Source organism: Saccoglossus kowalevskii, chromosome 17 (assembly GCF_978046115.1).
Source record: "Saccoglossus kowalevskii chromosome 17, keSacKowa6.1, whole genome shotgun sequence".
Classification (NCBI taxonomy): Eukaryota; Metazoa; Hemichordata; class Enteropneusta; family Harrimaniidae; genus Saccoglossus; species Saccoglossus kowalevskii.
Window position 1 is genome coordinate 34,036,958 of NC_140657.1, and position 13,898 is coordinate 34,050,855.

Consider the following 13,898-nt stretch of genomic DNA (forward strand, 5'->3'; position numbering starts at 1 on the left):
GACAAAAATATTTATCAAAATTAGAGAATTAAATATATCATCACGAAATGAACAAATCTGAGAGCGGTCCACATGTAGTACCTATGGTATATATAAAATATCAAAGCAACCAGACTTGTGGTTTTCAACAAGAAGTTGAAAATATCACTTTTTACCAAAAATTACAAAAATATTTATCAAAATTTGAGAATTACAGATATCATCACGAAATGAACAAATCTAAGAGAGGTCTGCCCAAGATACATATACACCAAGTATCAAAACAATATAAATTGTAGTTTTCAAATACTGTAGAATACTTTATTTTTGCTTGGAATTTATTTTCGCTATTTTCGCTGAAGGGATGATTCTGTGAAAATAAAATCCAGTGAATATATTTTTTTTTCACATTAAACTCATGAAAAAATCAGTGAAAATAAATTCCAAGCAAAACGCCCGACAAAGTCGACAGCGGAGCTAAAAAGTTGACACGGACAATAACAGACACCGAACAAGCACTCATATGATAAGCTGCGCTTGACAGTGGAGCTAAAAGTGTAACAAGCAGCCTCTTGGCTGAGATATCTCCACTGCTAGCAATTCACATTTCAATTATTAACTGATGATATCAGCACAAAGAAATCTGAGAGGAGACCATCTGTAGTACCTATATGTATAATATCAAAGCAATCAAATCCAGCTATGGAATGGCAGAAATTCTTAATTTTGATGAATTTTTAGCACTAAAATGGCAGCTATTCAGCTAAATTGAATTGAATCATAAAATAAATGCATGTGCATGTGCATGATATGATGTCTGATGTGTTTGTTGAGTTTGAATGTGATCAGTCATTGCAAGTGATAGGCATTGATTGCCCTGGGATTTATTTGTAAAAACAAAATGGCCACCAGTTGGCCATTTTGAATTAAAATACAACAAAACTGGACGTACATCAGACACCTAACATGTAAAACCTTCATACAAAGTTGAAACAAATTGCTCATTTAAAACAAGCAGCCTGTCGGCTGAGATAGCTCAGCTGTTAGCAATGCACATTTCAATTAAAGAACAGAAGATATTAAAAAACGAACAATATGTAGACTTATATGTAGGCTGTTTTCAACAAGAACTCGAAAATATCACTTTTTACCAAAAATGACAAAAATATTTATCAAAATTAGAGAATTAAATATATCATCACGAAATGAACAAATCTGAGAGAGATCCACATGCAGTACCTATATATGTAATATCAAAGCGATTGGACTTTCAAATCTAGAGAGGTCTACCCAGGGTACATATACACCAAGTATCAAAGCATTCAGGCTTATACTTTTCAAGAAGAAGTCGAAAAAGAAATACATTGACACGGACGACGGAGACGGACAATCACTCATATGATAAGCTCCGCTCGAGAAAGTGGAGCTAAAAAATGGCTTCCAGTTGGCCATTTTGTACACTCGATATACAAGCTTCGGCTTAAGTGCGTGTATACCACTTCCCATTATAATGAAGGCCTACATGTACCACCACTACACGTCTACAAAGTAATTACTACACCTACCTGGATGTGATAGACCTGTAATAATTTCATAACCACTAGTATAATGTGTTTGCAGACAATAATCACGCTCTCGTGGAGCTAGTCTGCAGACATAGTATTGTACCACTATTCCCATTATAATGAAGGCCTACCACCACTACATGTCTACAAAATAATTACTACACCTACTTGGATGTGATAGACCTGTAATAATTTCATTATCACTGGTATAATATGTTCGCAGACAATAATCACGCTCTCGTGGACCTAGTCTGCAGACATAGTAATGGCACTACTATTGCCATTATAATGAAGGCCTACCACCACTACATGTCTACAAAGTAATTATCACACCAACCTGGATGTGATAGACCTGTAATAATTTCATAACGACTAGTATAATGTGTTCGCAGACAATAATCACGCTCTCGTGGACCTAGTCTGCAGACATAGTAATGGCACTACTATTGCCATTATAATGAAGGCCTATCATCACTACATGTCTACAAAGTAATTACTACACCTACCTGCATATGATAGACCTGTAATAATTTCATAACCACTAGTATAATGTGTTTGCAGACAATAATCACGCTCTCGTGGACCTAGTCTGCAGACATAGTATTGTACCACTATTCCTATTATAATGAAGGCCTACCACCACTACATGTCTACAAAATAATTACTACACCTACCTGGATGTGATAGACCTGTAATAATTTCATTATCACTAGTATAATGTGTTCGCAGACAATAATCACGCTCTCGTGGACCTAGTCTACAGACATAGTAATGGTACTACTATTGCCATTATAATGAAGGCCTACCACCACTACATGTCTACAAAGTAATTACCACACCTACCTGGATGTGATAGACCTGTAATAATCTCATAACCACAAGTATAATGTGTTCGCAGACAATAATCACGCTCTCGTGGACCTAGTCTGCAGACATAGTAATGGTACTACTATTGCCATAATAATGAAGGCCTACCACCACTACATGTCTACAAAGTAATTACTACACCTACCTGGATGTGATAGACCTGTAATAATTTCATAACCACTAGTATAATGTGTTCGCAGACAATAATCACGCTCTCGTGGACCTAGTCTGCAGACATAGTAATTGTACTACTATTGCCATTATAATGAAGGCCTACCACCACTACATGTCTACAAAGTAATTACCACACCTACCTGGATGTGATAGACCTGTAATAATCTCATAACCACAAGTATAATGTGTTCGCAGACAATAATCACGCTCTCGTGGACCTAGTCTGCAGACATAGTAATTGTACCACTATTCCCATTATAACGAAGGCCTATCATCACTACATGTCTACAAAGTAATTACTACACCTACCTGGATGTGATAGACCTGTAATAATTTCATAACCACTAGTATAATGTGTTCGCAGACAATAATCACGCTCTCGTGGACCTAGTCTGCAGACATAGTAATGGTACCACTATTCCCATTATAATGAAGGCCTATCATCACTACATGTCTACAAAGTATTTACTACACCTACCTGGATGTGATAGACCTGTAATAATTTCATAACCACTAGTATAATGTGTTCGCAGACAATAATCACGCTCTCGTGGACCTAGTCTGCAGACATAGTAATGGTACCACTATTCCCATTATAATGAAGGCCTATCACCACTACATGTCTACAAAGTAATTACTACACCTACCTGGATGTGATAGACCTGTAATAATTTCATAACCACTAGTATAATGTGTTCGCAGACAATAATCACGCTCTCGTGGACCTATCAACTGTGAAGACAGTAAAGGTTGGAAGAGCTAACATGTTGTCTTTGGAATGTTTCCTGGTAATGTTTGTGTTCAAGTTCTTTCTCAACATTACCATACCTTAAGTGGGACATTCAGTCTGTGGAGGTGACAACATCTTTGATACTTTATTTTTTCTGATGGCGTCATCACTTTTTGCAATGGGTAACTTTCTTTTTCGAGTTTCTAATAGAACCTGCAAAAAATGAATAAGGTTGCCTCAGAGTTGATTTTGTTTAATTTAATAAATAATACAAATTATGTGACAGACATACCGAACATTCAATAATAGGAACATCCCGACTCCGCCTCACCATTACAAAATTATTTGCAGCAACATTTACATTTTTCAGAATACTGTAGTTTTCAAATATCCTAAACATTCTGTAAATAATAGCTATCATGTTAACCTTCTTTACATTTGTTATCGTTGAAGTTATGAATATGATCTCTATGATTTTGTCAAAAATTAAGAGTTTTTATAAAATAGATCAAAATTGACAACTCTAGATTTTAAAAGTGAATATAATATTCTACACTCAATACAGCTAAAAATATTCAGAGATTTAATTACAACATAAAGGATTAAGAATCAAGGATGACATAGAATTACCCATGTCACATACAAATTCTACTTTATGAGCATCACATATCTGTGGACACAGTGGGGTGCCAGAACAGATGGCCTACCTACAAGGTCTTTGCAACAATGACTCATTCCATTGCTGTTTAAATAGATGTATTAACTTTATACAAAATAGTACTATTTAGACAACAGATAATTTAAATGTATGTGTACACACTATTTTGAACATCAGTAAAAATGTGTATTTCATGTGTGTAGTGGCATGCCAATTTAAATTTCTGTAACTATTGTTAATTATTAATTGAGTGAAGTAAAATATAAAAATCAACAAAATGGATAAGGCACAAATTCATTCTTGAAAGTGACAGACAATCTCCTAATGCATAGTCAAGGCATACCACTGGTGAAGAAATAGAAGATCATTTTAATTACCGTCAGCATCATCTGATGTTCTCACTTTCTTTCCAATTTGAAATCTTTCAATTTCACTGCTCTGTACATTTAAATCACCACAACTACAACCAGCAAGATGTACACTCAACTTGGAACATTATGAAAATGTTTGTCAGCACAATGGACAATGCCAATGACGAGGAGTCTTCATTTTTGCAATGGAGCACTTGCACAAAACACAAGCAATACCTACAGAATTAACACAACTAAGATAATTTATTTTCAAACATGGGTGCAGACGCCAGATTAAATTCAAACTTCCAAGATACTCCTTCAATTAATGATTTTTTTTCTATAAATATCCCACACACGAGAAGCAACAAAGTCAATTTACAAACGATTTAAAAAGATTCCTTAAATTAAGAAAATACATAGCAATTTGCACCATATGCAACCCCTTACTGAAGTAGCAAGACTAATTATTAGTCTGAAGCGAATAAAAGTTACACTTGCCTTGAAACTCGAGTCTTGAACAGTACACACTGTTCAAATGTTTTTTCAGTAAATATTTGTCAGTTTTATGACCACACAGTGCCATTTTTTACATGAGCAATGTTCATCATCATTGCATCGATGTAATTTTGTCAGTAGATCATCCAGGCCTGTGACAACACTTGGTACACTGGCATCTACATTTATGGAAAGAATTTATTAAATTAATTTAACTTGCTAAAAGTCCAGTCTATTCATTGGCGCTAACTCAGACAACGTGCAATGGCGGTCACGGTAAATGTCAGAAGCGAGAGCTACGTTTTACAAGTTTCTAGTCCCTGTGCATATTATAAAAATGTTGGGTAATAGCTAATACACGAATTGAAACAGTTTCAGTTTTCATATACTCACCGCGCACATTTCCAGCGTGATTCACTTCCTTTGGTAACGCCATGTCAGGACAGCTGCATTACGACGCCATCATACGGCAAATACTTATGACGCGAAGATATGTGGGCGCGTCGTTGTATATCAAACAACCAATCAGACAACTATGCGTGCAAGATTGACTGATCGCGCTGAGGCGGACCTCTCTCTCGTGGACCCGCTGTCTCGTAGCAGGTCTGCAGCCACAGCTATATGCGTGAAACCGCCTGACGATAAATTAAAAATGGCTACCAAAATGTATTTGTTCTGTTGACATAAAAAAAACCCATCTATATTACCATTGTTTAATAAGCACTTGATAGTATAATTTATTTTTGAGATATCGTTCTTCAAAATATAGAAATGTTTAGGAAACACCACAAAACAGGTAGTTGATATGACTGTCAGGGAAGGATGTAGACTGTAACATAGTGTGGTATAAACGGGAGATCTTTATTCGAATGATGACATCGGGATAACGAAGCATAGTGTCGGAATTCTGACGACGCCCATGAAGGGTGTCTGTACGAGCGATATGACATGGCACGGCACCCTTCCAGTTTTCCGTGGTGTTAGCCACTTATGCACTGGATGCTTCAACTAAATTTTGAAGCAATGGGCAAGGTCCACGAAATTGCCATTAGCAAACCATTGTCTAATTTCCATCATCTGTTAAAATTGACTACTCAGAAGCCAGAACCACACCTGCTGTACGATTTAACTGCTTAAAATAACTCAACAATACATTAAAACTTTCAGGGCAGCTGCTTTTAAGTTTGCAGTGAGTGAGAAATTATGACCAATAACACCGTGGCTTGTCTTTCAATAATACAAGAAGTCACCAGCTGCAACACGATCGCTGATTATTCGTACTGTCAAATTACTTAGCCAGTGTATAAGACACTTTCGTTGTACGATGTATTTTTTTTATTAACCTTATACACCCGACATTATTGGAGCCATATAAACTGTATCATTATACAACTATATAAAACATATTTTGGACAAGTTAATAACCAGTTGAAACCTGATAACACACACTTAGTAGGATGCCAATCAGTTCTTTGCGTCATGAAATTACGAGTATGCGGTCTTTTTCTCATGATGCGACGCCAATGATACATATCCTGCATTCATGGGCAAATGTGAGCCTAATGAACAACTTGTGGGTTTCATTATTACGTGTTCGTCCGAGTACGTCTTACACTATGATGTATCGTTTAAAGCCAGTCATACAATTACTATACTAAGATTTAAAAACAGTTGCATTAGTTTAGCTAATTTATTTGTATACATGAGATGATTACTGTGCATATCATGATAGTTTTCTGACAGACTAAGGTGTTTACGTCAGCAGCCACGATAATCAGTGATTGTAGATTAAAACCAACCAGAGTCTGAACCTACCTCATGATTAATTTATATGTGTCTAAGGATCGATCACAGCTTGTTTATATCATTCAACACTTTCCAATAATCCGACAGTTTGGTATGTGTGGTTTCCCGATATAGCAGACGATTAATCAATAGATATGACGTGTTAAGTATTTCGTGTGATGGGCTGTATGCAAGTAGAATGTTTGGAGGCTACGCCTTAAGCTCTTTAACTTCCCTGTAATTTGCTAAAGTTAGAGAAGTGAATAAAGCTGCAGCTGGTCTTGGACAGACTTGGGTGAGGTTTCCACGAGGCAGGAGTCTTGAGAGAGTCTTGGCAGAGTTGCCGGCGAGGCAAGCCAGCCTTGGCGGGCGATTTAGACCAGAAGTTGACATGTATTCTAGATCTGTGTGTGTCGAATGTATCTATCCCTAGCTGAGGTTTAATAAGAACACGATACTCAACCCGATCATACATGTTGGAAGAACCCAGGTATTGTCTTTAACACACAACGACATCCTGTGTGGAGAACTGTGTAATGGGAAAAAAACTACCCAATGTGTGTTTTTCATGCAAACGAAACGAGCACCTCAACGGCAGAGACGACACTGTGCTCGATTAACCGATTTACCCGGATGACAATGATACACGACGTTGACAATATGAAGATTTCGGATGATCAGTGTGTAGCAGACGACATCAGAAGCAAGATGATAAAAAACGACCCGACGAACGATGAAAGAGAAGACGAGACGCTACAGAGACTTATAATTAGACTTTAGCTTTTGTGTGTTATGTAGAGAACCACTGTAACTGAAGGACGTTGAACCCTTTTTTTTAGAATCCCAGCACTATTGTTTAGTACGTATCGTATTGCTTGCTTTTTATTGTCGATTTTTTGAAATTATTTTTTTGTGATATTGAATTGTGTGTATGTGATCGCCCATATCTTTGTTTTGAACTGATATTTAATGACGTTGTGAGGCCCTTTATAATGATTTAAGCGTTTTTCAGTAGACAAAGTATTTGCAACACATTGTTATGAGTTTTGTATAGTTTTATTGTGTTTTAATGAGTTTATGAGTACGGAATATGATGGGAAGAGTAATACCCCCACATGGTTCTAAGAGATTTTAAGAGTTGTTGATGTTCAGAATTGTTGATGTTTACGTGTTGTTTTTGGAATACTTCTTACTCTTTTAAAGTTTGATTTATTGATTTGAGTTAAGAGCACCTTCATAACGTTTTGCATATTATTTTGAAATAGAAGTGGTGCGCATACGTACGTATTACTCGATGATCGGAAAATTTGTTCATGATTGACAAAATTATATGCAACTCAGTAGTGTTTAGTCGTTTTAGCTTTTCCCGTCTTATTTGTCAGAGGAGAAACATGTTATGATCACGACTTCTTTTTTCACATTACAATCCCATGCTGTTAGACTTTTCTTTAGACTCAACGACTTGTGTGTTCAGTTTAAAAATTATTGTTTACTTATTGTTTTAGTAGTGGCGAGCTTTGTAAGGCTTTAACCGGAGACGCATCCCTGGTAATCACGTGATTAAATTAAATTAAAATGCATGTCCCCTTAACAATTTACATAAATTAAAATGCATATGCCCTTAATAATTCACATAAATTAATACGCATGTCCACTTAACAATTTACATAAATTAAAATGCATATGCCCTTAACAATTGACATAAATTAAAATGCATATGCCCTTAACAATTGACATAAATTAAAATGCATATGCCCTTAACAATTGACATAAATTAAAATGCATATGCCCTTAACAATTTACATAAATTAAAATGCATATGCCCTTAACAATTTACATAAATTAAAATGCATGTCCCCCTAACAATTCACATGAAAATGCATGTGCCCTTAACAATTCACATACATTAAAATGCATGTGCCCTTAAAAATTCACATACATTAAAATGCATGTCCATTCAACAATTTACATAAATTAGTACTCATGTCCCCTTAACAATTCACACAAATTAAAATTCATGTTCCTCCGAATAATTGACATAAATTAAAATGCATATCCCCTTAACAATTCACAAGAATTAAAATGCATGTCCCCTTAACAATTGACATAAATTAAAATGCATATCCCCTTAACAATTCACAAGAATTAAAATGCATGTCCCCTTAACAATTCACATAAATTAAAATGCATGTCCCCTTAACAATTCACATAAATTAAAATGCATGTACCCTTAACAATTCACATAAATTAAAATGCATGTGGCCTAACAATTCACATAAATTAAAATGCATGTACCCTTAACAATTCACAAGAATTAAAATGCATGTCCCCTTAACAATTGACATAAATTAAAATGCATGTACCCTTAACAATTCACATAAATTAAAATGCACGTCCCCTTAACAATTTACATAAATTAAAATGCATGTCCCCTTAACAATTCACAAGAATTAAAATGCATGTCCCCTTAACAATTGACATAAATTAAAATGCATGTCCTCTTAACAATTGACATAAATTAAAATGCATGTCCCCTTAACAATTCACATAAATTAATACGCATGTCCCCTTAACTATTCACAAGAATTAAAATGCATGTACCCTTAACAATTCACATAAATTAAAATGCATGTCCCCTTAACAATTCACATAAATTAAAATGCATGTCCCCTTAACAATTCACAAGAATTAAAATGCATGTCCCCTTAACAATTGACATAAATTAAAATGCATGTCCCCTTAACAATTCACAAGAATTAAAATGCATGTCCCCTTAACAATTCACATAAATTAAAATGCATGTCCCCTTAACAATTCACATAAATTAAAACGCATGTCCCCTTAACAATTCACAAGAATTAAAATGCATGTCCCCTTAACAATTCACAAGAATTAAAATGCATGTCCCCTTAACAATTGACATAAATTAAAATGCATGTCCCCTTAACAATTCACAAGAATTAAAATGCATGTCCCCTTAACAATTGACATAAATTAAAATGCATGTCCCCTTAACAATTCACAAGAATTAAAATGCATGTACCCTTAACAATTAACATAAATTAAAATGCATGTCCCCTTAACAATTAACATAAATTAAAATGCATGTCTCCTTAACAATTCACAAGAATTAAAATGCATGTCCCCTTAACAATTCACAAGAATTAAAATGCATGTCCCCTTAACAATTCACAAGAATTAAAATGCATGTCCCCTTAACAATTGACATAAATTAAAATGCATGTCCCCTTAACAATTGACATAAATTAAAATGCATGTACCCTTAACAATTGACATAAATTAAAATGCATGTACCCTTAACAATTAACATAAATTAAAATGCATGTCCCATTAACAATTCACATAAATTAAAATGCATGTCCCCTTAACAATTCACAAGAATTAAAATGCATGTCCCCTTAACAATTGACATAAATTAAAATGCATGTCCCCTTAACAATTGACATAAATTAAAATGCATGTCCCCTTAACAATTCACATAAATTAAAATGCATGTCCCCTTAACAATTCACAAGAATTAAAATGCATGTCCCCTTAACAATTCACACAAATTAAAATGCATATCCCCTTAACAATTCACATAAATTAAAATGCATGTCACCTTAACAATTCACGTAAATTAAAATGCATGTACCCTTAACAATTCACAAGAATTAAAATGCATGTACCCTTAACAATTCACATAAATTAAAATGCATGTCCCCTTAACAATTCACATAAATTAAAACGCATGTCCCCTTAACAATTCACAAGAATTAAAATGCATGTCCCCTTAACAATTGACATAAATTAAAATGCATGTCCCCTTAACAATTCACAAGAATTAAAATGCATGTCCCCTTAACAATTCACATAAATTAAAATGCATGTCCCCTTAACAATTGACATAAATTAAAATGCATGTCCCCTTAACAATTCACAAGAATTAAAATGCATGTCCCCTTAACAATTCACATAAATTAAAATGCATGTCTCCTTAACAATTCACATAAATTAAAACGCATGTCCCCTTAACAATTCACAAGAATTAAAATGCATGTCCCCTTAACAATTGACATAAATTAAAATGCATGTCCCCTTAACAATTCACAAGAATTAAAATGCATGTCCCCTTAACAATTGACATAAATTAAAATGCATGTCCCCTTAACAATTGACATAAATTAAAATGCATGTACCATTAACAATTGACATAAATTAAAATGCATGTACCCTTAACAATTAACATAAATTAAAATGCATGTACCCTTAACAATTCACAAGAATTAAAATGCATGTACCCTTAACAATTGACATAAATTAAAATGCATGTCCCCTTAACAATTCACATAAATTAAAACGCATGTCCCCTTAACAATTCACAAGAATTAAAATGCATGTCCCCTTAACAATTGACATAAATTAAAATGCATGTCCCCTTAACAATTCACAAGAATTAAAATGCATGTCCCCTTAACAATTCACATAAATTAAAATGCATGTCCCCTTAACAATTGACATAAATTAAAATGCATGTCCCCTTAACAATTCACAAGAATTAAAATGCATGTCCCCTTAACAATTCACATAAATTAAAATGCATGTCTCCTTAACAATTCACATAAATTAAAACGCATGTCCCCTTAACAATTCACAAGAATTAAAATGCATGTCCCCTTAACAATTGACATAAATTAAAATGCATGTCCCCTTAACAATTCACAAGAATTAAAATGCATGTCCCCTTAACAATTGACATAAATTAAAATGCATGTCCCCTTAACAATTCACATAAATTAAAATGCATGTCCCCTTAACAATTGACATAAATTAAAATGCATGTACCCTTAACAATTGACATAAATTAAAATGCATGTACCCTTAACAATTAACATAAATTAAAATGCATGTACCCTTAACAATTCACAAGAATTAAAATGCATGTCCCCTTAACAATTGACATAAATTAAAATGCATGTCCCATTAACAATTCACATAAATTAAAATGCATGTCCCCTTAACAATTCACAAGAATTAAAATGCATGTCCCCTTAACAATTGACATAAATTAAAATGCATGTACCCTTAACAATTGACATAAATTAAAATGCATGTCCCCTTAACAATTCACATAAATTAAAATGCATGTCCCCTTAACAATTCACAAGAATTAAAATGCATGTCCCCTTAACAATTCACACAAATTAAAATGCATATCCCCTTAACAATTCACATAAATTAAAATGCATGTCCCCTTAACAATTCACATAAATTAAAATGCATATCCCCTTAACAATTCACATAAATTAAAATGCATGTCCCCTTAACAATTCACAAGAATTAAAATGCATGACCCCTTAACAATTCACACAAATTAAAATGCATGTACCCTTAACAATTCACATAAATTAAAATGCATGTCCCCTTAACAATTCACATAAATTAAAATGCATGTGGCCTAAAAAATCACATAAATTAAAATGCATGTGGCCTAACAATTCACATAAATTAAAATGCATGTACCCTTAACAATTGACATAAATTAAAATGCATGTACCCTTAACAATTGACATAAATTAAAATGCATGTACCCTTAACAATTCACATAAATTAAAATGCATGTCCCCTTAACAATTCACATAAATTAAAATGCATGTCCCCTTAACATTTCACAAGAATTAAAATGCATGTCCCCTTAACAATTCACAAGAATTAAAATGCATGTCCCCTTAACAATTGACATAAATTAAAATGCATGTACCCTTAACAATTGACATACATTAAAATGCATGTACCCTTAACAATTGACATAAATTAAAATGCATGTCCCCTTAACAACTCACATAAATTAAAATGCATGTCCCCTTAACATTTCACAAGAATTAAAATGCATATCCCCTTAACAATTCACATAAATTAAAATGCATGTGGCCTAACAATTGACATAAATTAAAATGCATGTCCCCTTAACAATTAACATAAATTAAAATGCATGTCCCCTTAACAATTCACATAAATTAAAATGCATGTCCCCTTAACATTTCACAAGAATTAAAATGCATGTCCCCTTAACAATTCACAAGAATTAAAATGCATGTCCCCTTAACAATTGACATAAATTAAAATGCATGTCCCCTTAACAATTCACATAAATTAAAATGCATGTCCCCTTAACAATTCACATAAATTAAAATGCATGTCCCCTTAACAATTCACAAGAATTAAAATGCATGTCCCCTTAACAATTCACACAAATTAAAATGCATATCCCCTTAACAATTCACATAAATTAAAATGCATGTCCCCTTAACAATTCACATAAATTAAAATGCATATCCCCTTAACAATTCACATAAATTAAAATGCATGTCCCCTTAACAATTCACAAGAATTAAAATGCATGACCCCTTAACAATTCACACAAATTAAAATGCATGTACCCTTAACAATTCACATAAATTAAAATGCATGTCCCCTTAACAATTCACATAAATTAAAATGCATGTGGCCTAAAAAATCACATAAATTAAAATGCATGTGGCCTAACAATTCACATAAATTAAAATGCATGTACCCTTAACAATTCACAAGAATTAAAATGCATGTCCCCTTAACAATTCACAAGAATTAAAATGCATGTCCCCTTAACAATTGACATAAATTAAAATGCATGTACCCTTAACAATTGACATAAATTAAAATGCATGTACCCTTAACAATTGACATAAATTAAAATGCATGTCCCCTTAACAATTCACATAAATTAAAATGCATGTCCCCTTAACAATTCACAAGAATTAAAATGCATGTCCCCTTAACAATTGACATAAATTAAAATGCATGTCCTCTTAACAATTGACATAAATTAAAATGCATGTCCCCTTAACAATTCACATAAATTAATACGCATGTCCCCTTAACTATTCACAAGAATTAAAATGCATGTACCCTTAACAATTCACATAAATTAAAATGCATGTCCCCTTAACAATTCACATAAATTAAAATGCATGTCCCCTTAACAATTCACAAGAATTAAAATGCATGTCCCCTTAACAATTGACATAAATTAAAATGCATGTCCCCTTAACAATTCACAAGAATTAAAATGCATGTCCCCTTAACAATTCACATAAATTAAAATGCATGTCCCCTTAACAATTCACATAAATTAAAACGCATGTCCCCTTAACAATTCACAAGAATTAAAATGCATGTCCCCTTAACAATTCACAAGAATTAAAATGCATGTCCCCTTAACAATTGACATAAATTAAAATGCATGTCCCCTT

General features: G+C 33.6%; 1 long non-coding RNA gene across 1 annotated transcript; it reads right to left on the bottom strand.

The window, feature by feature from the left end:
* Positions 1-4,673: 4,673 nt before the first annotated feature.
* On the bottom strand, positions 4,674-5,295 carry LOC146733594 (uncharacterized). Its single transcript, XR_014926889.1, has 2 exons — positions 5,215-5,295; positions 4,674-5,000 (listed from the first exon to the last, which is right to left on the bottom strand). It is a non-coding gene; the product is annotated as an uncharacterized LOC146733594 (long non-coding RNA).
* Positions 5,296-13,898: the final 8,603 nt, after the last annotated feature.